Consider the following 22,535-nt stretch of genomic DNA (forward strand, 5'->3'; position numbering starts at 1 on the left):
AGCCCAATGCATAAATGGTTTGTATTATCAAAAATTGTTTCAGACAAAATTTTTAGATGAAAATTATATGATTTACAAACACTATGAACTGATTCTACAGTGTGCCTACGAAGGGAGTTAAAAATATTTTGTCATTCAACTCCTGTTTTTTTCTCCATTGCAGTCATTGTAGGTAATATAAAAAATTATTTCAGACAAATGTTTTAGATAATAATTCCAGGTTTTACAATAAATGAAAAAGAATTAGATAATGTACATGATACGGAAATAATGGATTTTTTTTACATTCTACTTTTTTTTCTGTAAACTCCTGCAGAAATTTCTCATCTTATTAGAATTGTTTCAGAGTAAAGTTTTAGATAAAAATTATCACAATTATACAAACAATCCAAACGGATTCGATTGTGTCCTTATTAAGGGAGTCTTGAATTTTTCTTCCAACCCTTGTTTTTTCCACCCCTTCCAGTTAGGGTGGTTCGTATAAAAAATGGTTTCAAATGAAATTTTTGGATACTATTTATACGCTTTACAAAAATTTTGAACGGATTTAATAGTGTTCATATTAAGGAAGTTATGAATTCGTTTGTCTTTCAACCCCTGTTTTTTTTCACCCCTTGCAGTCATGGTTGGTCATATAAAAATAATTTCTGGCGAAAGTTGTAGATCATATTTTTAGGATTAATAATAAAAAGAAATTAATTTAATAATGAACAAGGGACGGATTTTATGATTTTTTTAAATTTCTACCCCATATTTTTCAACCCCTTGCCGCAATGGTTCGTCTTATCAAAAATTGTTCCAGATAAAAGTTTTGGATAAAAATTATAAAATTTACGAATACTTTGAAAAAATTCGATGGTGTGGCTACGAACAGAGTTATGATTTTTTTTTTGTCCTCCAACCCTAGTTTTTTCCACCCGTTGCAGTTATGGTTTGTCGTATCAAAAAGGTTTTTAGACAAAAGTTTTTGGTATTCTCTTAGGAGTTATAATACGTTCAATCGGACGTGATATTCATCATATTATGGGCGTTATAGCGATTACTCTGTTTTTCAAAACACTTTACCCATTTCTGCCCATTTGGTCTGATATTGCCCATTAACGAACTGGACAGAGATACTCCACTACTAGATTTTATGTATTAGTTTGGAAGAGATTTGAGAAAAAATTACTGCAGTTATCGTGTTTACAAAAATGTGATACACACACACACACACCTACACACACTTAAGAGTTGACGACGGTTTTGGTGTCTATGAAGCATGAAATAAAAAACACTTTATAAAAATTTTCCGGGAGTCGCACAATGGTAACGGCTACAATAGATGGTATTTCTTCGAAATCTACCTAAAACACGTTTGAGATATATATGTTTAATTTAATCTAACACTCAATCGGAAATACCATTGTGCGTGAAGAGAATTCAAAGAGATCACCGATAAGTTTTAAAAAAAATTATAAAACTTCATTAATTATAGTAGTATTGCTAATGCAGCAGTGTGACCATCTTTCTAAAACAAAATTCTGAAGCTCATTTCAGCAACCGTCAGCAACGCGATGAAAATGCAATTTTTTTTTAATCGTGAAGCCAGTCGCATTCGCCATATATGTCGCGCTGACGTCACAGATGTATCGAACATGATTGGTTGGAAAAAGTTGGCGTCCATCGCTTCGCGCCCGCCGCGCTATTGTAGCTCTAGCATGAGGCCGTGTCCGAGCTCAAGTGCACACAGCTATGCCCTTGTGACCCAGTGTACTTCACTTGCCCTCGTGGCATACTAGGTGGATCAACTCGGACGTAGCTAGTTTGTGGCCTCTATATTGGGAACTAGCCAGCCAAAAATTGTTATCATTTATTTATTTTTTCACATATAAACTTAACTTTGACATAATTTCTATCTGAAAAACATAAAAAAATTTTACTCTCAATTATGGCCACGAGAATTTATGACTAACTACCTGTATTCAAGTTTCTATCTTTGTTTCGTAAATTACGATTTTCATATGTGGTATTTATTAGATGAAAATTTCTTATAAACTCATAAATATATTTTATTTTACATATTTTTCTTGAAAATAATTTAGTGAAATTGATTTTACGAACTTTTAAATTTCTAATAGTCCAGTAGAAATAGCTCAAAAAATGGGGGTGGTTTGAAAAAGGTGGAGTAATTTTGATTTTCAGATATATTGTATGTACTGACCCCTTCGTAAAATCCAAGTTTTACCTTCCCCCACTTTTGCTGGTTCCGCCATCTTGAAAAAAACCTCTAAGTAAAGACACTTTTTTTTTCAGTTTTGTCTCAGTAACTCGATTCCAGTGCATTTTAGGCAAATAGGTACTATTACCACAAAATGTTGAGAATTCTGAATAGTTATTGAGATACAGGACCGTGAAAAAGATAAAAATTGTCAAAAACAAATGCAAAGAAAAAAAGGTTACTGGTTCACGTGAATAACTAATTTTCTGTGCAGTTTAGGGTCAAATATTCATATATTATTCATACAAAATATTAACTACTCGCAATAGTTTCCCATAAATGTTTAAATAACAATTTTAGTAAAATTGGGCTGGAAACTGCAAATATCAAACTTTACCGAAATGTTTAGTAAATGATTTCCTGAATGTAGGTATTAACCTTTTGAATACATAATGTATTTTATATTTACCTGTGCTATACACCGTGCTATCTCTCATTGTGCTCGTGATGCAAATACGTTGTGCGATGCTGTATCGTCTAGGTGAACTGCACGCACAGTCAGGCAGAACCGACCGTTGCTTCTCCTTTCTTCCTAACGGCGCACACAGCAGCCATGCCGTAGGGTGTGTTTGTTATTCAGAGAGAGCTACATTAAGCCTTAATATTCCTTATTATTTGTTGCGAGAACTGCACGACGCTTTACTATTGCTTCTATGAACGGTTTACTCATGCGTGAGGAGTAATTCGTGCAATGCCAATGGTATAATGCAATTTGTAATTGGTATGTCATACAGCAGTGATAATAGATTTTATGGATTTTAACAACCCATTTTTGGAGCGATAAGAAGATAAGAAAATATTAAAATCATGCTCTACTGTCCACTCCCGACGATCCACATTTCCTGAGTGTTATTTCAAAGATTAATGCAGTATTATAGAAGGATTTGAGAAAACTGGTAGTACAGCCGAATTTTTTTTTTTCCTTATATTCATGCGAGTGGTCACTTTCACTACGCCAATATATGCAAGCTCTTAAAGATAAAATGGATCCCATTGAATTTCAAAAATTCACCACTGATGGCTACTTCAAAATCAGTTGCTCAGATAAATTTTGGTCCGGGGTATGGTCGGATATGAATATTGAGCAGACCCTCATGAAAATAATGAAGAGTTCTAATGGGTTGACTCGTGGAAGAGGTATTACGGACAATGTGCTCAATCGCTGGACTCTAGGGTTAGACACAATACAGAATGTGTCAACATGTTGACATGAAATGTTCCCGTATTGGCAGGATGGTAGTGATGTTAATAAACTAAATGAATGGTTTTCCAGTCACAATCATTTTCCGACTCTTAGCTACCTACCTAATATCAATAAGTAATGGAGTGTTTGGAACTGAAGACGCCAATGGCTACCTCTCATAGGAGTTAGATTCTAGAAGAATGAGAGGTATTGTGAACAGCAATTTCGAAAACGTACATTTCAGCTGTAAAGATGCAGTACTTTCTCTGACAACAGTCACTAACCACATCTACACGAGCATAGGAAAAGTAGCTTTGGATCCCCTCATGATTTTCCACAGCATGATCAACTTTCAACAGTCTGAAGATGATCTAAAAAAAATACTTCCAGTACGAACTTGCTCCCTTTCCATTGTCACTTTTCTCAGAAGAAGGCACTCGCAAAGGGACAAAGTCCTCATTTTACTCTGCTTTCACACCCTTGCTAAGTGACAGAAATGGAAAAGAGCAAGGTTTGTGTAGTAGATATAGGCTACCTTCTTAGCACAAAGTTCACTGGAATCGCAGATAATGTTTTTTTCCCTGTTATTTTTAAAGAATATGTCGTCTATGTACAGCGATATCGTGATCAAAATGCTGTGGTATAGTTGATTATTACCCCACTGAATAAATAAACGACGCACAAAACACCCTGAAAGGCTTGTGCAGACACTCTCTTTGAAGGTACATTGTTTCTGCAGATGCTAAAAGAGAGATTGTTATAGAAAAAACTCATAATTTATCTTATTGCTTCATAATGAATTTCAGCAAACACAAATGGTCACCAAGCAGGCTACAGAAGATGCAGATGTTTTAATGGGGTAACTGCCATTAAGTTGTATTTTTGTACACGATTCTGTTGTTATTATTGGAGAAGATATTTACCTTTTAGTTTTGGTGACGACTTAGGACCAGACAAAGTGTTCTTTTGCAAATTTGGAAGGAGTTACAAGGCATCAGATGCGTTGTACTCCAAGAAATCTTTCACATGTGAAAATAATGTGTAACACATTCCCTTTATTCGTGCGATATGTGGCTGCGATACCATCTCTACTCTCTTTTACAGGGGTAAATGAAGTTTTGTAGCACACCTGAGAGTCATGCATTCCACAATGAAAGTGTTCAAATTTTCAAAGATCCAGCTGCAGGAAAAGAGAATATCTTGGAAGCCAACGCAACTTTCATCATGTATTTTTATGGGGATAACATAAACATCTATATTGATAATTTGCTGTATCTTTACTTTGCTTAAACTGTTACAAACATAAAATCCAATTTGGTACGACTAGGGATGCAGTTGAATGTTATGCATATATATCTTCTCTACCAGTTCAAGCATGGATGGAGTATGAAAAAGGCGCCCTGAACTGAGACTCACACATCATGTTGATTATTTTTCATTTTCGCCATTTCTTTTATTTAAGTACTATTTTAAAAAAATTTACTCGATACATCCCTTGCCTTTGTTTTTCCATCACAAATATACAGATATTCACCTAAAGTAATACGTACCCATAATAGGTGAAAAAGTTCGCGCAAGTGATAATAATGACTAAGACTTACGCGACATCTTAAGCCCACTATGTAACAGTAAGTTAATATACGTTGAAAACCTTTGTGACAGAACAACAAATGCGATGGAGGTATGGAGTTAAAATTTTAGAAATAACTCTTTAAAAAATGACAAAAATATCAAATTGCTTTATGAGGCTGGACCTAAGGACAAGAGATACTTACTGTCAATTCTTAAGTACTCCATCGTAAACTAACCTTACTTTACATTTTAACAAAAACCCCAATAATGTGTAACTACTAGAAGTTATAGCATTTTTAAAAATATATACAATTCAACTCGCGGAGTCCTCGACCATACTCTGTTCAAGATAAGGCAAGACATTTTTGACAGTAACTTCAGCGAACATTTAGACTCTGGCAAATGAATATTCTTACGAAATTAAAGAAATATTTAATGATGCACGATAAGCTAGGTCGGTGATACATGAATCGGAGTTTATTTTGTACGTTACATCACAACATTAACCTGTCAAAATATTAATCATGGCTGAAACATCATTTAAAAAGTCTCACATTTTCTTTAATGTAGTGTAACCTTTGACAGGGGGTACGGGGTACCTAAATCCCCCTCCTTTTACTTTTTCTTTCTTCCTTGGGCGGGCCTACGATTTTCGGTGGACTTGGAATAAAGACCTCCTATTACAGTCGTTACCATGGTTTTTCACAAATTGCTGAACTACTTCTAGAGTGATAAATCACTACATAGTATAAAACAAAGTCGCTTCCCGCTGTCTGTCTGTCCCTATGTATGCTTAGACATTTAAAACTACGCAACGGATTTTGATGCGTTTTTTTTCATAGATAGAGTGATTCAAGAGGAAGGTTAATATGTATAATACATGCATAATTTAGTAGAGAAACACTGATAATTTTAGAGGTTTATAATTTGATTTCTTAAATAAACATATTTTTTTGCGCTTACATTGCAAACGCTGGCTGAACCCTACGAGATAGATCAAAATAATATACTACAGTATTGTACACCTTAAAAAGTTATACAAAAAAGTCCGCGATGGTATATGTCTATCTCTTAGGGATAACCCATAATAACCATATTGTTTATCCTTTACTTTTTACGAGAAATAATGGCTTATTTACGAAGCGATTTTAAGCAATAGAGCATTAATCCTTATCCAATTAAGTACCTTAAATACACTGTGCATTTAATAAAGATCAATATGGCCCTTTACAGCATGCAATTTAAATGAAATTTTTTTAAGATATTACAGATTTAAAATGCAGGGACATAGCGGTTTTGGCGGTACCGGCCGGGGGGCCGGTATATAAAGACATTCTGTAGTATATTTAGTATCAGCATTGCACCCGTGCGAAGCCGGGGTGGGTCACTAGTAAAATATATAGATGAGAAGGAGTTAAAAAAATACAATTATTTATTTATTTGATGTTTTAGCTGTTTTTGACATTTCCCCAATTAGCTTCGCTTTTGATCATATGGGAATGACGATATTCATTCCATTATGTATACCTCGACACAGTGAATAAAACGAAGTCTGTTCCGTATTTCTAACTTTATTCCTCAATATTTTTTTTGAATTTTAAAAATATTTTTCGAAAAGCGTCTTCTTTAAACATTTTATTCTATAGTAAAGCGTATCAGGGAATCTTACAATTAAAACGTCTTGAAACTTTCACTTAATGTATAAGCAAAATCTGACCTTTTGAAATTAAAATGGTTAAAAAATATAAATTATACCTTTTTATATAAATTTTTGAATGGAAAACAGAGATATTCAAACGTAAATTAAGTACATTCACGTTACTTTCAATCAATCAGTTTTGTTTGTTTGTTTGTTTTTGCTTCACAGGAAATATGTTACGTGTTATCCCCCTTCTCTTTTTTTTAGGGATTCACTAGCTGAAATCATGTGAATAGAGTCTTAGGATCTAAAGTCGCACTTCTAATGACTTTTTTTTTAAATTTCATCTCTTAAATTGTTTACATCGGGTTAAGGCCAAAACAAAGTAATCTCTGATTTTAATTTTTTTTTTGTAAATTAATAAATGGAATCTGGCATAGTAGTATAAATCAAATCAAATCAAACATTCTATACTTTTATAAGGAAAAAATTATTTGGAAGTCATGAGGCAAAACATTTATATGAAATTAATTTATCTAAATACATAGTCATACAGAAGAAAAACAAATACTGGCCTAACTACCAAATTATTTTAAAATATGGTTAATTAATGCAAATAACTTGCTAAGTTAGCGAAGTAAATCTATTTACAATGAGAAATCAAAGTTAACCGATAAAAAATTGTTCCCGCATAAGTCGTGCAAAAAATTTCCCCCCCCCCCCCCCCCCGTTTTTCCACGAAAGTATAGCATGTTCCATTAAATTTTGATTTATTATCAATAGCAAGGTTATTTATGATTGCTTAGGAAAACATTTTACTCACAGTAGCTAATCATTGATGCAGAATGGGAAATCAAAAACATTTGAAAAAAATTGCCTATGACTTAAAAACTATAATACTTTTTAATTTTTTTAATTCAGAACCGTGATTAATTGACATCAACTGTTCTCTGCTGACGTTGAGTTATAGGAGACACTTTTTATAACGAGCAGTGCGAGATTGTTCTGCATGTAGACTTCCGAAGCAGGTTACATCGGCTATAGTATATAATAATAAAAGAAAGTTTTTTTGTCTATCGTTCGCGTAGCATGGATACGGTTAAAGCCAATATTCATGAAATTTGTTACATTAATTCTCTAAGTGGGTAGGAGGAACATTTCAGACCGATATTTCAAAATTACTATTATTTTTTAATATAAATATGTTAAGCAATGATCAAACCTTCAATATTCCGTGTGGATAACTTGTGTACTCTGCCTAAAGAATACAGTATAAAATCAAAAAACTATAAAATTGTTTGCAGATGTTTGCTGCCGTGTTTGTTACGATTGTGAAACTCTATTTGCAGCATAATTAAATCTTCCATTTTATTTCTTCTTTACTGTAGTCGTGTGAGACGGTTAACATTTCAGTTTCGAATCAAGTTAAGAATACATTAATTCACATTGTAATACTTTCTCTGTGTTATGTTTGAGTAAATATATAATAATAAAATAGAGAGTTTGTCTGTATTAACAAGCAGTGCGAATGTGCTATGCCTGTAGACTTTCTTAGTGGGTAGGTACATGAGTTAGTTCATCATATAACCTGAGTGTTTTTTTTTTAAATTTTAACAATAATAATATTTTTTTAAAAATAAATCAGCAAAACAATGGTCGAAATTAAAGCTCCAGATTGGCTTCAAAATAAGTTTTAAAGCCTTTCTCCTTCTTCAAATTTTCAAAGTGAGGGGCCCCGAAGCCCGTACACATCATATTCCCCTGCAGTATGGCCTCTTGTAAGATCCCACAAAGTCTAGGGCAGCCACTGATGCTTTCAATCACATGTTCGGACTTTTGGTGGATATTGACTTGGAAACTGCACCAATAATTTTCTAGTTTCAAACATTAGAATGACATAACATACTGGACCAAATGGTGCATAATAGCAACAAAAGTTATGTACAATTTTTTTTAGAATATATAAATTTGATAAACATTACGCAACGATGTGTCTGTCGGTTTGTTAATTTGTAGGTAAAGTTTTGTTACAAATTTAAACCGTCAGTTCCAAAATAATCTAAAATCCATAAGGTACCACCATTTAAATTAATTGCGAACAGACAAAGAAACAGAAACTAAGCGAAAGACGATAAAGGTGTGATTCCCCACATATAGAAAAAATAAACTGGAAATGTTAATTCATCACTGCCTATGCTAACTCGTCAGTCACAAATTAGCAAACTGACATTTTACAAACTAACAAATAATAATACACCAAATTGACCAATTGCATATTCAAATACCTAGAATTCTGATATTGAATCAACACAAGGTAAATTAATTAATGATAAATGCTAAATTCTCGAACACATTACGGCGTGATGCAAGCTGCAAAAACCTTTCAGGACGTGAAGTTCTTGTCGCAGGGGAAAACCGGGATCAAAGAGACCATGAGTTGTTTTGTTTTTTGATACTAAACTTTTAGCTAATTATAAATAAAAACATATCCGCATGGGATGTATCATAATTATTTTCAAGAAAGCAAGCATTTTAATACTAAATTTAAACCTCTGCAAGACTTAAAAAGGCAACAGAACTATGCAAAAAAAAACAGGTCTATATGTTTTTAACATTTTATCAGGTATAAAATATTAAAAAACCCAACAGAACAGGTACCTATCAGTAAAATCAATCTAAAAATCAACCAGACCTTAAAGGTGTTCTAATAATAAAAAGGTCCTATAACAATTTATATAACCAAGAGTTACTTTTGAAGTTGCACGTTTCAGGTCAGATGTCGAAGTACAAATAAGTCTACATAATCAAAACCAACTATTCAAATATGGTTGAAATGTAAACATAAAAAGGTCTATTACATACGATAAAATCATTACACAACTTAGCAACAGAAGCCAATTCTCACCTTCATTGTTCCAAATATAAGATACAGCAGAAAGAAAACAAAAAAAAAATGCACAAGCTGAAACGAAATCAAAACGTCAAAAAATTAAGTCAGGTTTCAGTATGTTTACTTAGAACTTGACGAGAAATGACACAAGTACGCCACAGCTCCCGCAGTAATAGAACTTACTTGGCTAGCGCGCCAACACGTCTGACCGGTGTACAATAGCGCGCCTGTTTTCCCGCTGGTGAAGTTTCCTTTTACCCACCGTTCATAGCGCGCCAAAGCGATTCAGACGTTAAGTGAATATATCAGTAGAGTGTTCGAAAGAGTTGCGCAGTAAGAATTTTTATAGTCAATAACTTCAGTGCCTTCAAACATTTGATTTACAGGCCCGACTAATCCATGTAACATACATCAAGTAACATAAAAAAAAAAAAAAAAGACTGACATTTTCCATGTTTACGTGGCCACACACAACACAATTATATAAGTAATGTAATTTATGCTGAACATCAGAGACTATGAAATGTTATGAGATGAACGAACAGAATGTTCAGGTGTGGGAAACAGCAGTACCCGGAGAAAACTCTTTGCCTCATTTAATTTTTTTAAGTACCTAAACAGCTAATACCTCCACACCCAGGTCACCCTGCAATAATAAAAATAAATGAAAAATACCATTCCCGATGTACTGGGGGCCTGTTTTTGACGTTGACTGAATAATCTCAAACACACGCTAGTGGAATTAAATTTCGGAATGATATCACAAACCGTCGAATTATTTCGCCGACTCCTTTGCGGGCGGAATAATAATTCCGATAGAAATTTTACAGTTTGTTGTTCTTAGGAACTTATTCGATAATAGGAAAATGGAGGCTCAGTTGTGGTTATGAAATACTTTAAAATCGTGTGGACGATTGGTTAAGTTAGGTTAGCCACATAACAATTCTGTAAAATAGTGCAGATGGCTCGTTATATTTGGTTAGCTACATGTAACTAGCAAAATCTTATTCACCTTGACGTCGTCTGGCCGACGACCACCCCAGAGCCCGACCTGCACCCGCCAGTATACGCTCCCGCTAACGGAACACACCCCTGGCCATGGCCCACCCGAGTCAGGCGACCCGAACAGCAATGAAAGACAAAGCCGCGGAAACCTGAGTAGACAAGAGAAGAACCGTACCCATTCCTCCTAAAACATTAAATTAGGATTTTAGCGACAATAAAATCTCTTCCAGACACACCCGTTTGGAGTCTAGCGTAATGAGGTCACGCCTGGCGCGAGAGAGGCCGAGCCTCCCTCGGACGCCATGCCAGTTCGGCAGTTCAGCGCAGCTCATGGACCGGGGCGGACCTACGTCCCACGGAGAGGCAACATCCTTTGTCTACATTGAAAGTAACGTCCGGTAAATATAGTCACTAATTAACAAAACCCCCTTTATTACTTAACCTCTCCGTGAGTACCCGGTCCCTTTTTTCGGTTCAGGACCTAATCCGGCCGCATCAACTTAAGGACACCCCGCACCACACTTGGTCAACGGGGCTGCTCTTCAGCATACGGCACGGGCCGTCTCCCGCAACGTACAGAACTTTATTTAAGGTCACGCGCACGGCGCTGACCACAAACCCGCAAGGGAACTTGGACAAACTTAATTGCGGTGCGTGTTTCACCACAGTGGGCACAACACCCGCGCCGAGACATTTGCATACGGGATTGGCCGTCTCCAATCGCCCGCCCCTTAATTCAGTGTATTTTGGTATCCCGTATTTTGTACTGCTAACTTACGTTACCCGAGTAACGAGTGCCACGTAACTTGTGCGCGCCCCCTTAATCCAGTGTATTTTTGTATTGCTAACTTACGTTACCCGAGTAACGAGTGCCACGTAACTTGTGCGCGCCCCCTTAATCCAGTGTATTTTTGTATCCCGTGTTTTGTATTGCTAACTTACATTACCCGAGTAACGAGTGCCACGTAACCTGTACGCGCCCCCTTAATTCAGCGTATTTTGTGTCCCGCCTTTGTGTTACGAAATTACGTTACCTGCGTACCCAGTGAGACGTCTGAGACATAACAGCATCCGAGGCCACGTAACGCGGAACACAAACAATACGGCGCCACGGAATAACAAGTAACAACCCCCCGGGGACCTCTGTAGAGTGTTGTATTGTGTACGACTCGCTCCTCTGAATAAAAGGTACGACACCACCACCTCAACTCCACGCCTCTTATTTAAAATCATCTCACGCAACACCGCCGCCGGCCCTAGTGGGCCACGCAGGGGCACATACATCCACGACCCCAAATTCACGACTAGAAACGAGCTAGTCTGGCGCCCACCCGGACAACACAGATCAAGAACCGCCTTTTCCCACTAGGAGCCACACCGGGACTCGAGCCCGAGACCCCGGACGACGGCAACCTTGTTATGTAATGTACCTATGGTATATTCATATAACAGTATGCGATATGATGCTGTATGTAGGACTATCACCGAGTCGTAGGTTATTTGATTGAAATTTAATTTATTCCTAAAGGAAACAAGAACATTATTTATATAAAATCATATGCGATGGGTTTAAGAATATGTCCAATTTACTGCATTTAAAAATTACCACACGAGTGTCATTCTAATATTGAAAGTTCGCTAAAATTCGTGTGTTCGTGATAAGAAATAGATTATAAATAAACGACAATATAAAGTTTAAGAATATTACTTTTTTTCTGTAATTGTCAGTGTCTAACAATTTCTTAAATATTTTTTACTTATGTTATATTTGCAACTTTTCGTTAATTAATGTTTTATCTACTGTACTAAAAGATATGGAAATTGCCACTGTGTATAAATATTATACATATTTGTTGTGTTTTATGATAAGTCCTATTACATAGTTTCTGTATAACATAATACATTTTTCACACTAAAAATTGCAAAAAATTTGTCACTTTTTGATTGGATCAGGACTAGAGTAAAAGACTTATATAGACTGTCGCCGTTCGGGTTCTCATGTTCGAAAACGGCCGTGTATCCTAGCGGGAAACTGGTTCTTATTAAAATTGTGTCCCGGGAGGGTGCCAGGTTAGCTCAACGTCTAACCAAATTTGGGTGTCGTGGGTGTGTTGCCCCTGCGTGGCCTGCTAGGACCGTCGGCGAAGCTCATGGTTGGAGGGGTCCCTAGCTGGTAGGCCTATCATATCACAGGCCCTCTGCAGCATAATACACTGGTTCCTAGCTGGGATAGGGAGACTCAATACAATAACAAACACGAACTCGAGATTTACACTGTCGATGACACGTCGTGCACGGAGTGTGCGGAGTGGTCGTTTAATCAGGTGGACAATTACAGTCGCAATTACACTTACATTATACTTGCACGGCGCACAAGGAATTACCCTACAAAAATACGCTTGGTTAAAAATAGTGCTCTGATGCACTATTTCTAGTTTAAGCCCTCACGTACACCCTGGTTGTACGGGGGGGGGGGGATTGATTGGAGTTGGCCAATCCCGAAAGTTACTAATTTGGTGGTGTCCATGTTCACCTGTGTGAGTCGCGGCTCACAGTTAAATTCGATGAAAAGTTTTCACACGTAGCTATCGTCGGCGCCCGTGCACTCGACATTAAGTAAAAGTTCTTTTGTAGCGGGAGTCGGCCCATACCACAAGGTGAACTACCCCGCGTGATGGCTCGTGCGGGTAGTTTAAAGTTAAGGGGTTGGGTTATCCCTGCACCGTAAAAGAACCGGGGTTACGGTTACGGAGTTTATGTAAAGAGAATAAAACAGGTTTAGGTCGATTACTTATAATTACCAGAAATACTACTCAGTTTACAACAAATGTTGATGGCTCCCCATGGAACACACATCCACCCCGGTCTGCGAGTCAATCAGTACTGACGTCTGGCCTTGGCACGAGGGAAGGTCTCGGAGTTCTCTCGAGCCAAAGTTGCTAAACTTCTGTTATTCGGAATTTATTTTAATAATAATAAGCTGAGAGCAGCTCTAAATTCATAAAATAGTTATTCTTAATTAATCTGATAGGCAGATGGTCTTTAATAATTATGGTTAATTAATTTGTGTAAATTAAGTTTCAATGTTCAGAGTCACATCACAGACTGTTCGTCGCTTGCTGACCGCTCCAGTGGCTAGTTACACATAAAAAACGGGGAAGTAATATTTACATTAACACAACACTATAATTAATTAAGGCTGAAGGCTGCAAAGGAGACACAAACTTGTTATGGCAAGTTCACACATGAGTGACTCTGGCACTCCTGCATCGCACTTTTCCTGGGCGGGGTTTTTAATTAATATTGAAGATACCCTTAAATAATGTTAGATTTTTAATGAACGAGGGTCGTAGTGTTTTATTAATTAGACATGGCCCTTGGTTCTACCTTGGTATCGGAGGCTCGCTTGACTAGGGTGGGCCATGGCTAGGGGTGCGTTCCGTTAGCGGGGTCGGATACTGTCGGGTGCAGCCCAGGCTTTAGGTGGCCTCCGGCTGGACGATGTAAATCCCCCCTCCCTCGTAAAGCCCAACCTTGCGCTGCTAGTGGCCTCGCCACGAGGGGGCACCCCTAGCTTCAGCAGCAGCTCCAACCCGGCGGTGTACATGGAGGCTGTAACTGGTATGCTCTACGCTTCGGCCCCAGGTCGTCCCACATTGAACACCCTGGTTGTGGTCTGTTGGTGTGATCCCTCGGTGCCTTCCCCCGGTCGTAGTCGGCCAGGTATCTTGGTGGTTTGTGGGCCCTTCGGGGTCGGCCACCAAGGTCATCTCCCGGGTTAGGAGGTCCGATGTGAGATTCAGGTACGCATGGTCTCTTGCCCTCCGGTGCTAAGTATGGCGTGGATTGGTACAGCCTGCTCTCCCATTCCGGTATGCCGAGCAGGTTTGGATTAGAGGCCACCTCGTCCTCATCGTCAGGTTCCGTCACCACGAGGGTTGTGTCAGCGTTGTCGGCTTCTGCTGTTGTGCCGGGACTGTGGAAAAGCTAGGTGATTGAGAGTACCCACAGTCTGTCTCCCCGTGGTTCCGGTTGTGTTGTAGGTTCATCGGTGTCCGAGTCGGCGGGCCACTCGATGATGGGGTCCTGGGACTCATCCCGCGGTTCTATCTCCTGGTCGCCTGTACAGTCAGGCACCAGGTTGCTCGGTGTTCCCCTGTGAGGGGTATTTAGGACATATCCCTCAAGATGTCGTGGTGGTTGTTTGTGCCGGAGCGGTTGGACCCTAATGACATCCCCGGACTCGTCCTCAGGGGGTGGTGTCCTGGGGACTCGTGGTTTCCAGCCCTTGCCATTGTGCTCGTCATGTTCGTGAGCACGAGCGTGTGTGGTCGTCCATGTTCGGTCCGGCATCGTGCTGGGGTGGTCTCAGGAGGGGTGCCTTCTTCTATTGTCCCTTCTGGGTCAGGCATCAGCATGGTCTCTTCTCCGGGTATACTCTCCCCTGGAAGGGGGGCGAGGCGCAGGTCATCTCAGTGCACCTTCATGTCCTGCCTCCCACCGGTGTGCACCAGGTAAGTGGTCCTCCCTAGCCGTTGGCATACGGGGTAAGGACTGCTCCACCGTGGGGTTAGTCTGGCGCAATAGTTGCATGGTGAACTCGAGAGTGGGTGTACCCGAACAAACATTAGGTCGCCTACCCGCACGGCAGGTGGGGGATGGTCAGTCGTAGGCGTGATCTCATGGGCGTAGATTCTCTGCCACCATCGAGCCCAGTCATGCTCAGTGTTGTGGTCTTCTGCGTCTTCCATTGGGTGGGGGGTGCCGTGTGCGGTCCACTCGCCTGGCAGGGGCAGATTGTGTCCTTGCACCATTTATGCTGGCGTGAGGCCCGTGGTGGCGTTTGTGCGCCTTCGTACACAAAACAGCGCGTTGGGTAAGTGCAAGTCCCATTACGTGTGGTCCGTCACCAGATGGATTTTAAGTTGTGCCTTCAGTTCCTGGTTTCGCCACTCGGTCGGGTTGTCCCTTGGATGGTAGGCGGGCGTAGTATGGTGTTTGACCTTGTGGTCGTTACTACAGGCCTTCCACTGGCGTCCCAGGAACTGACTGGCATTGTCTGTTAGTATGGACTTGGGATAGCCCCAGCATGCTAAGAATTCCCTCGTCAGGATGCTGACGAGCGTGGAGGTCTTGATGTTGTCACAGGGATATGCCTCGGTCCACTGAGTGAATAAGTCGGTCACAACGAGTAAGAAGCATTTCCCTCAGGGGGTGTGGGGGTAGGGGCCCATCACATCCAATGCTATTGTCTGGAAGGCAGTGGTGGGTTCCATAGGCTGCTGCTGCTCCTCCCCGTCTCGTCTTCATGCCTTCCGCACCTCGCAAACTCCGCATTCTCGGATGTACTCCTGGATGTCGTGAGTTATGCCAGGCCAGTGGTAGTGTCGGCAAACTTCTCGTGTCTGATCCGTCCTGGGGTGTCCAGCGAAAACGTGATCGTGAAAAAATCTCAGCATCGCTTCTCGAGATTCCGCTGGGATGTATGTCTGCCAATCGTAGCGCTCGCCATGGGTCCGTGTCATCACCATCCCATCTTGGATGCTCCAAGTTCCGTAATAGTCTGCGGTGATTTGTTGGCGGCATCTGTCGACATCCGGTGACGTCTTTTGCATCTGACACACGCGCCGGTACAAGTCGGCGGCGGTGTTGGGCAACTCCTCGTCGTTAACTGCATCGGCCGTAATGTGGGCGCATATTGAGTCGGCTTATCTTTGCTTGTTTGGTGTGTCGTGGGAAGCATCTCGTCCCAATCATCCACTTCCATTAGTTCGGTATGCTTGTCAAGCTCTCGTGACAGCAAGTCAGGCAGCTGATTCTCGGTGCCGGGAATGTGTTCCACCTCGAAATCGAATGATTGTAGAAACAGCGCCCACCGGATCAGCTTTACTTTTCTACCCTGCATCGTATGCAGCCATGTGAGGCACCGGTTGTCCGTCTGCAAGGTGAAGTTCCTCCCTTCGAGGTGGGGCTGGTACTTTTTCATGGCCCAGACCACTGCTAGGCACTCCTGCTCGTTACTGTGGTATCGGCGCTCGGCCGACCCGAGCTTCGCACTAGCGTAATCTACGAATTCACTGTCACCGTTCGGGCCTACGTGGAAAAGCACTGCACCCGCCCCGAGGGCACTTGCGTCGGTCTGCAAGTAGAGGCGACACTCGGGATCTACCTGCGCGATCGTGTGACACCGGGTGAAGGCGGTCTTGACTTCCTCGAAGGTGCGTTGGGCGGAGCTGCCCCACTTGAACCGCGATTGGGGTGACAGAAGGTCTGTCAGTGAGGCTATCATTTGCGACAAATCTGGGATGTAACACCGGAGCTAATTTACCAGGCCGATAAAGCGCTGGAGCTCTTTCTGAGTCCGTGGGTTTCGACTTTCGTGATCTTTCTTAGGTGGCCCGGTTGGGGTCGGTTTCCCGCGACGCTCACTACATGGCCCAAGAATTCTACCTTCTGTGTGCCCAGGTGGCACTTGTGGTGCGTAACTGTCAAGTGGTGTGTGGCTGGGCATTCTAGGACCAGAGTCAGGTTGCGGACATGTTCTTCCTAGGTCTCTGAGAAGACGATGACGTCGTCGAGATAGGCTAGTGCGAATTGGTCGACGTAGCTTTCTAGCACTCGCGTCATCATCCCTTGAAAGGTAGCTGGGGCGCACTTCAAGCCGAATGGCATCGCCGGGAATTGAAACTTCCGACTGTTGGGGATGGTGAATGTGGTTTTCTCTCGGTCCTCCGCCCTTATCGGCACCTGCCAGTAGTCTGACTTTAAATCGAGGGTACTGAAAACCTTGGCCTGTCCATTTCTGGCCACAGCGGCTTCTACGCTGATTTTGGGTGGGGGAGAGCTGATCGTTATCGCGTTCAACAGACGTAAGTCAACGCAGAAGCACAAGGAGCCATCCTTTTCGGCGTAAGAATGACACAAGCATTGTAGTGACTATTCGAGGGTTCGATGACCCCCGTCCCGGAGCATTTCTGCGACCTGATGGCGCGCTGCTCGCGGAAACCATAGCCCCGAGGGGTCTCGTGCATGGGATTGTTATTTGTGGTCGGGATGTGGTGCTCTGTAACTGTGGTTCACCTGAGCGGGTCGGACGTAGTGAACACTTCCTGCCTTTCTGCTAAGACTCGATCTATTGCCGTGTGGTACCCGGGTGGGACATCGTGATGCACGTGGTCTAAGGTCATGGCCTCTCTAGGCCCCTTGGGCATTAATACCTATCGCGTAGATCACTAGACGTTCTTGGGTGCCGATGTGTACCCTTGTGGACTTCCTCTCAATCACCGCATCCTGTTCGGTTAGCCAGGGTTGGCCTAATACTATCTTCTCGCGGATGTCCTCAATAACAAGGGCGGTCACAGTGGTGGTGAAGTCCCGAAGGCTTACCTTGAGTACTGCCTGTCCCACAATCACGTCTGGCTGGATGCTGGTCACCAACTGCAACTTCGCCTGGTGTGGTTGGAGCATCCTGGGTGGCACTAGGCGGGGGGCCACGAACATGTAGCTCGCCCCGGTGTCCACCAGGGTGGCGGCAGGTTGCCCGTTGACCTCCACTGGGATGCGCAGGAGGCCGTCCCATGTACGGGTCAGTTTGTTTAGCCGCGGTTGTGTGTCTCCTTCTGCTGGTAAGGTGTGTTTCGTTGTAACCGGAGGCGGTGGTTCTAGCGCCACGCCTCTGGGTTCGCATTTCCCGGTGGGTTACTCGGTGGTGGTTGTTGGTGGTGTGGCAGGGGGCAATCTTGGTGCCAGTGGCGTGTGCCGCTGGGGCACCCCCATTGACACTGCGGCAACCTCACATCACTCCATTGTGGTGTTCTGTCGGACCGCTCCTGGCTTGTTGGTTCATGGGTTGCTGGCGCGCTCTCGATGGCTCGCCATTGTGTTGGTGGTTGGGTACTGATTGCCTCTGATGTGTTCATTGGAGTTGATCCCTGGATCAGTATCAGGCTGGGATGCCCCAGACTCGCATTCGGCGTGTCATGGTGCCAGAGGTCCTGCAGGTTCTGTTCTGTCGCAATAGCCTGTTGTACATAATCCTCGACCGAGTTGGCTCGACAGCAACGCATGAACGGCTGGAGGTCGGTACATAACAAGGCTGTCACGGTTGTTAATGCGGCCGTTGGCCAGACGTGTGGTGAAACGAGCTTGAAGAGTTGCACCTTTTGTGCGATTAAGTGCTTAACTGCCTCAACTTCGCGTTGTCGCTTGCCATAGAACTTCGACGTGCAGTGAACCAATGCCTGGTCGGTGTCGAAACGACGGGTGAGTGCGGTGGAGAACTCGTCCCATGGCATACCAAACTGTCCCCACAGGCCCCACCATTGACGGGCTATGACCCGTAGTTGCTCGTTGGCTCGTCCGGACCACTCATCTGCTGGTAACCCCGACGGGATAATCGCGCCTAGCAGATCTCTAAGAAGCTCCGCAGATCCTCGTATCCGAGGAAACCGAATTCGGCTAACATGAGCTTTCCCTGGTAGCCTTGGGGGCGGTTGATCGTCCCGAGGTCCGGGTCAGTCAAAAGTGTGGGTATCCACGTGTGTAATTTTCCTTGCGCGGCGTGTGTACATGCGGGGCATGTGGTTGGTCGATGTACACTAGGGTGGTGCTGGTTACAGTTTCCATTTTATGGGCCGTGGGTTGGAATTTCCCTGGTAGCCATTGCCAGGTTAATTGTCAATGGTTCGCACCCGGTATCTGTTCTTCCCAAGGCTTTACTCTGAGTAATCGGGCGGGTCGTTGCTGCGGGCCGTGCATTGGCAGGTCTTGTACCATGGACTCGATTCCATCAGTTGATCCGCCTCCCTGGGTAACAGGCAGTGCACACACACGACATCGGTGGTCTAAGCCTGCATGGTGCTCTGGTTGTGGAGTGTGTTCTGCTGTGTTGGTTTTTTTTTTTACTAGCGGCGCTGTGTGTGAGAGGTAGCTCTGCGCGCGGGGTCACGCTGCGTCGGCTGGACAGATGCCCGGACAGCCGCACACAGTGGAAGGCCGATAATAGCCGCTGCGAAGGAAGGATGCAAATAGCTATGTATAGCGGCAGCCGAGAGTGCCCGGACAGCCGCACACAGTGGAGGCAGAGAATTACCGCTGCGAAGGAGGGGTGTGAACGGTTATGTAGCTGGTCTACATCGCGTGCTGCGCCGGAGTGGTCGGCGGGGGGAAGGGTGTTAGAGCTCCTTTAATCGCTTGCTTCGTCGCGCCGGCCTGGCTAGCCTTAATCCCCTTTTTCGCGCAAGATTTCCTTCTTGTATCCACGCTGTGGTTTGGTGTTGACATAAAATGAAATGGAGAGAGAGAGGAACAAAATGTTTCATTTTTTACCTGAGAGTTTTTGGAAAACCAATGTGAAGAAATCTTGATTTTCCTTTCTTCGCCCCACGCAGTGGGCACCAAATGCTGCCATCCGGGTTCTCGTGTTCGAGACCGGGTGTGTATCCTAGCAGGAAACTGGTTCTTATTAAAATTCTGTTCCGGGAGGGCGCCAGGTTAGCTCAGCGTCTAACCAAATATGGGTTTCGTGGGTGCATTGCCCCTGCGTGGCCTGCTAGGACCGTCGGCAAGCTTGTGGTTGGAGGTGTCCCTAGCTGGTTTCATATCACAGGCCCTGTGCAGCATAATACACTGGTTCCTAGCTGGGATAGGGAGACTCAATAGAATAACCAACACAAAATCGAGATTTATACTGTCGATTACACGTCGCGCACGAAGTGTGCGGAGTGGTCGTTTAATCAGGTGGACAATTACAGTCACAATTACACTTACATTATACTTTCACGGCGCACAAGGAATTACCCTACAAAAATACGCTTGGTTAAAAATAGTGCTCTGACGCACTATTTCTAGTTTAAGCCCTCACGTACACCTTGGTTGGAGGGGAGGGGGGGGTTGATTGGAGTTGGCCAATCCCGAAAGTTACTAATTTGGTGGTGTCCATGTTCACCTGTGTGAGTCGCGGCTCACAGTTAAATTCGATGAAAAGTTTTCACACGTAGCTATCGTCGGCGCCCGTGCACTCGACATTAAGTAAAAGTTCTTTTGTAGCGGGAGTCGGCCCATACCACAAGGTGAACTACCCCGCGTGATGGCTCTTGCGGGGAGTTTAAAGTTAAGCGGTTGGGTTAGGCCCTGCACGGTAAAAGAACTGGGGTTACGGTTACGGAGTTTACGTAAAGAGAATAAAAAAGGTATAGGTCGATGACTCATAATTACCAGAAATACTGCTCAGTTTAGAACAAATGTTGACGGCTCCCCATGGAACACACATCCGCCCCGGTCCGCGAGTCGCTCGGTACTGGCATCTGGCCTTGGCACGAGGGAAGGTCTCGGAGTTCTCTCGAGCCAAAGTTGCTAAAGTTCCATTATTCGGAATTTATATTAATAATAATAAGCTGAGAGCAGCTCTAAATTCATACATAAATTATTCTTCATTAATCTGATAAGCGGATGGCCTTTAATAATTATGGTTAATTAATTTGTGTAAATTAAGTTTCAATGTTCAGAGTCACATCACAGACTGTTCGTCGCTTGCTGACCGCTCCAGTGGCTAGTTACACATAAAAAACGGGGAGGTAATATTTACATTAACACAACACTATAATTAATTAAGGCTGAAGGCTGCAAAGGAGACACAAACTTGTTATGGCAAGTTCACACATGAGTGACTCTGGCACTCCTGCATCGCACTTTTCCTGGGCGGGGTTTTTAATTAATATTGAAGATACCCTTAAATTATGTTAGATTTTTAATGAACGGGGGTCGTGGTGTTTTATTAATTAGACATGGCCCTTGGTTCTACCTTGGTATCGGAGGCTCGCTTGACTAGGGTGGGCCATGGTGGGAGGTGCATTCCGTTAGCGGGGTCGGATACTGGCGGATGCAGTTCTGGCTTTAGGTGGCTTTCAGCTGGACGAATTCAAGACTATGCAGATTTATTCGTATTATAGTACATTCTATTCCAGGAATCAAATGCACTCAAAATGGGACCATTTATATACGAATTTCGCTCAATTACAATTAATTGTGGGAAAAAAAATGTAGATGAATCTTTTAATCCCCTCCATCAGGAAAACCTAGCCTACATTCCTGCCATGTAAAAAATAGTGTTGAACTCAATATACACCAATAAATTCCACGCAAGTATTATTAAATAAATAATGACAAAAAAGATAGTTGCTGAAAGAAATTTTAATAAATAACTAGATTGTTTCCAATAAGCCCCTAATCGAAACAATTAAAAATATTTCTCCCCGAAATAATTACCAAGAAATTTTCCATAAAAATATTATTTTTTAATGACTTGCAGTGAGTATATAAATTAATGTACATATTTATAAATGATTTGCTGAACCAATAAACAATGGATAACATTTATTTTCACTTTAAAGTATTCACAAAAATATGATGCGGTATTGAGCCAACTAAACACGAACTATAAACTAAAAATAGGTGTCTTTATGCAATTAGAATTTTTTAAATACTAAAAAAAATTGAATCTGTAAACATTTTTTTTCCCATTAAAAAAAGTTAATAATTGCATTGCACAATAATGTTTTCCCCTTTTTAGCAATATCTATTATTTTTTCATTTAAGTCTGCCATAACCTGGCCTCTGTAGAAGGCTCGGGAATTACCTGGCAAGTGCTACGGGCGTCGCGGATCTGCTGTTGTCCAGGGTGGCGCCAGGCTAGTGGGACACTAGGCCATTGGAGATGGGTCGTGGATACTCTGCCCCCACGTGCCCTGCCAGGTACGTGGTTTGAAATCTATCCTGAACTTCCCTACTTGGTTGTGAGGCCGTTCGGCCGTATGGAGGATGGAGTGGTGCTAAATAATCATAAGCGACACAGTTTATGTTGACGCTACTCCCGCTGCCTGTTTTTAGCTTTTATTTAATTATTAACAATGTAAAATATCTCAGGGGTTTTACGGGGGTTCGGCCTCGTGGCTGCAGGCAGGAGCGCGTCTCGGAGTTTGAAAATTAC

The 22,535-nt window shown here is 42.4% G+C and overlaps 1 protein-coding gene across 3 annotated transcripts in view; it reads right to left on the reverse strand.

The window, feature by feature from the left end:
- The window catches only part of LOC134527753 (uncharacterized), a 200,937-nt gene extending 191,146 nt beyond the window's left edge, over positions 1-9,791 (reverse strand). For 2 of the 3 annotated variants that reach the window (XM_063360682.1, XM_063360680.1), the window contains exon 1: positions 9,560-9,785. The gene's annotated coding sequence lies outside the window, so the exon portion shown is untranslated. Of the gene's footprint in view, positions 1-9,559 lie in introns of all 3 variants that reach the window. The other variant, XM_063360681.1, reaches the window with a different exon arrangement.
- Positions 9,792-22,535: the final 12,744 nt, after the last annotated feature.

Source organism: Bacillus rossius, chromosome 1, assembly GCF_032445375.1.
Source record: "Bacillus rossius redtenbacheri isolate Brsri chromosome 1, Brsri_v3, whole genome shotgun sequence".
NCBI classification, from domain to species: Eukaryota; Metazoa; Arthropoda; class Insecta; order Phasmatodea; family Bacillidae; genus Bacillus; species Bacillus rossius.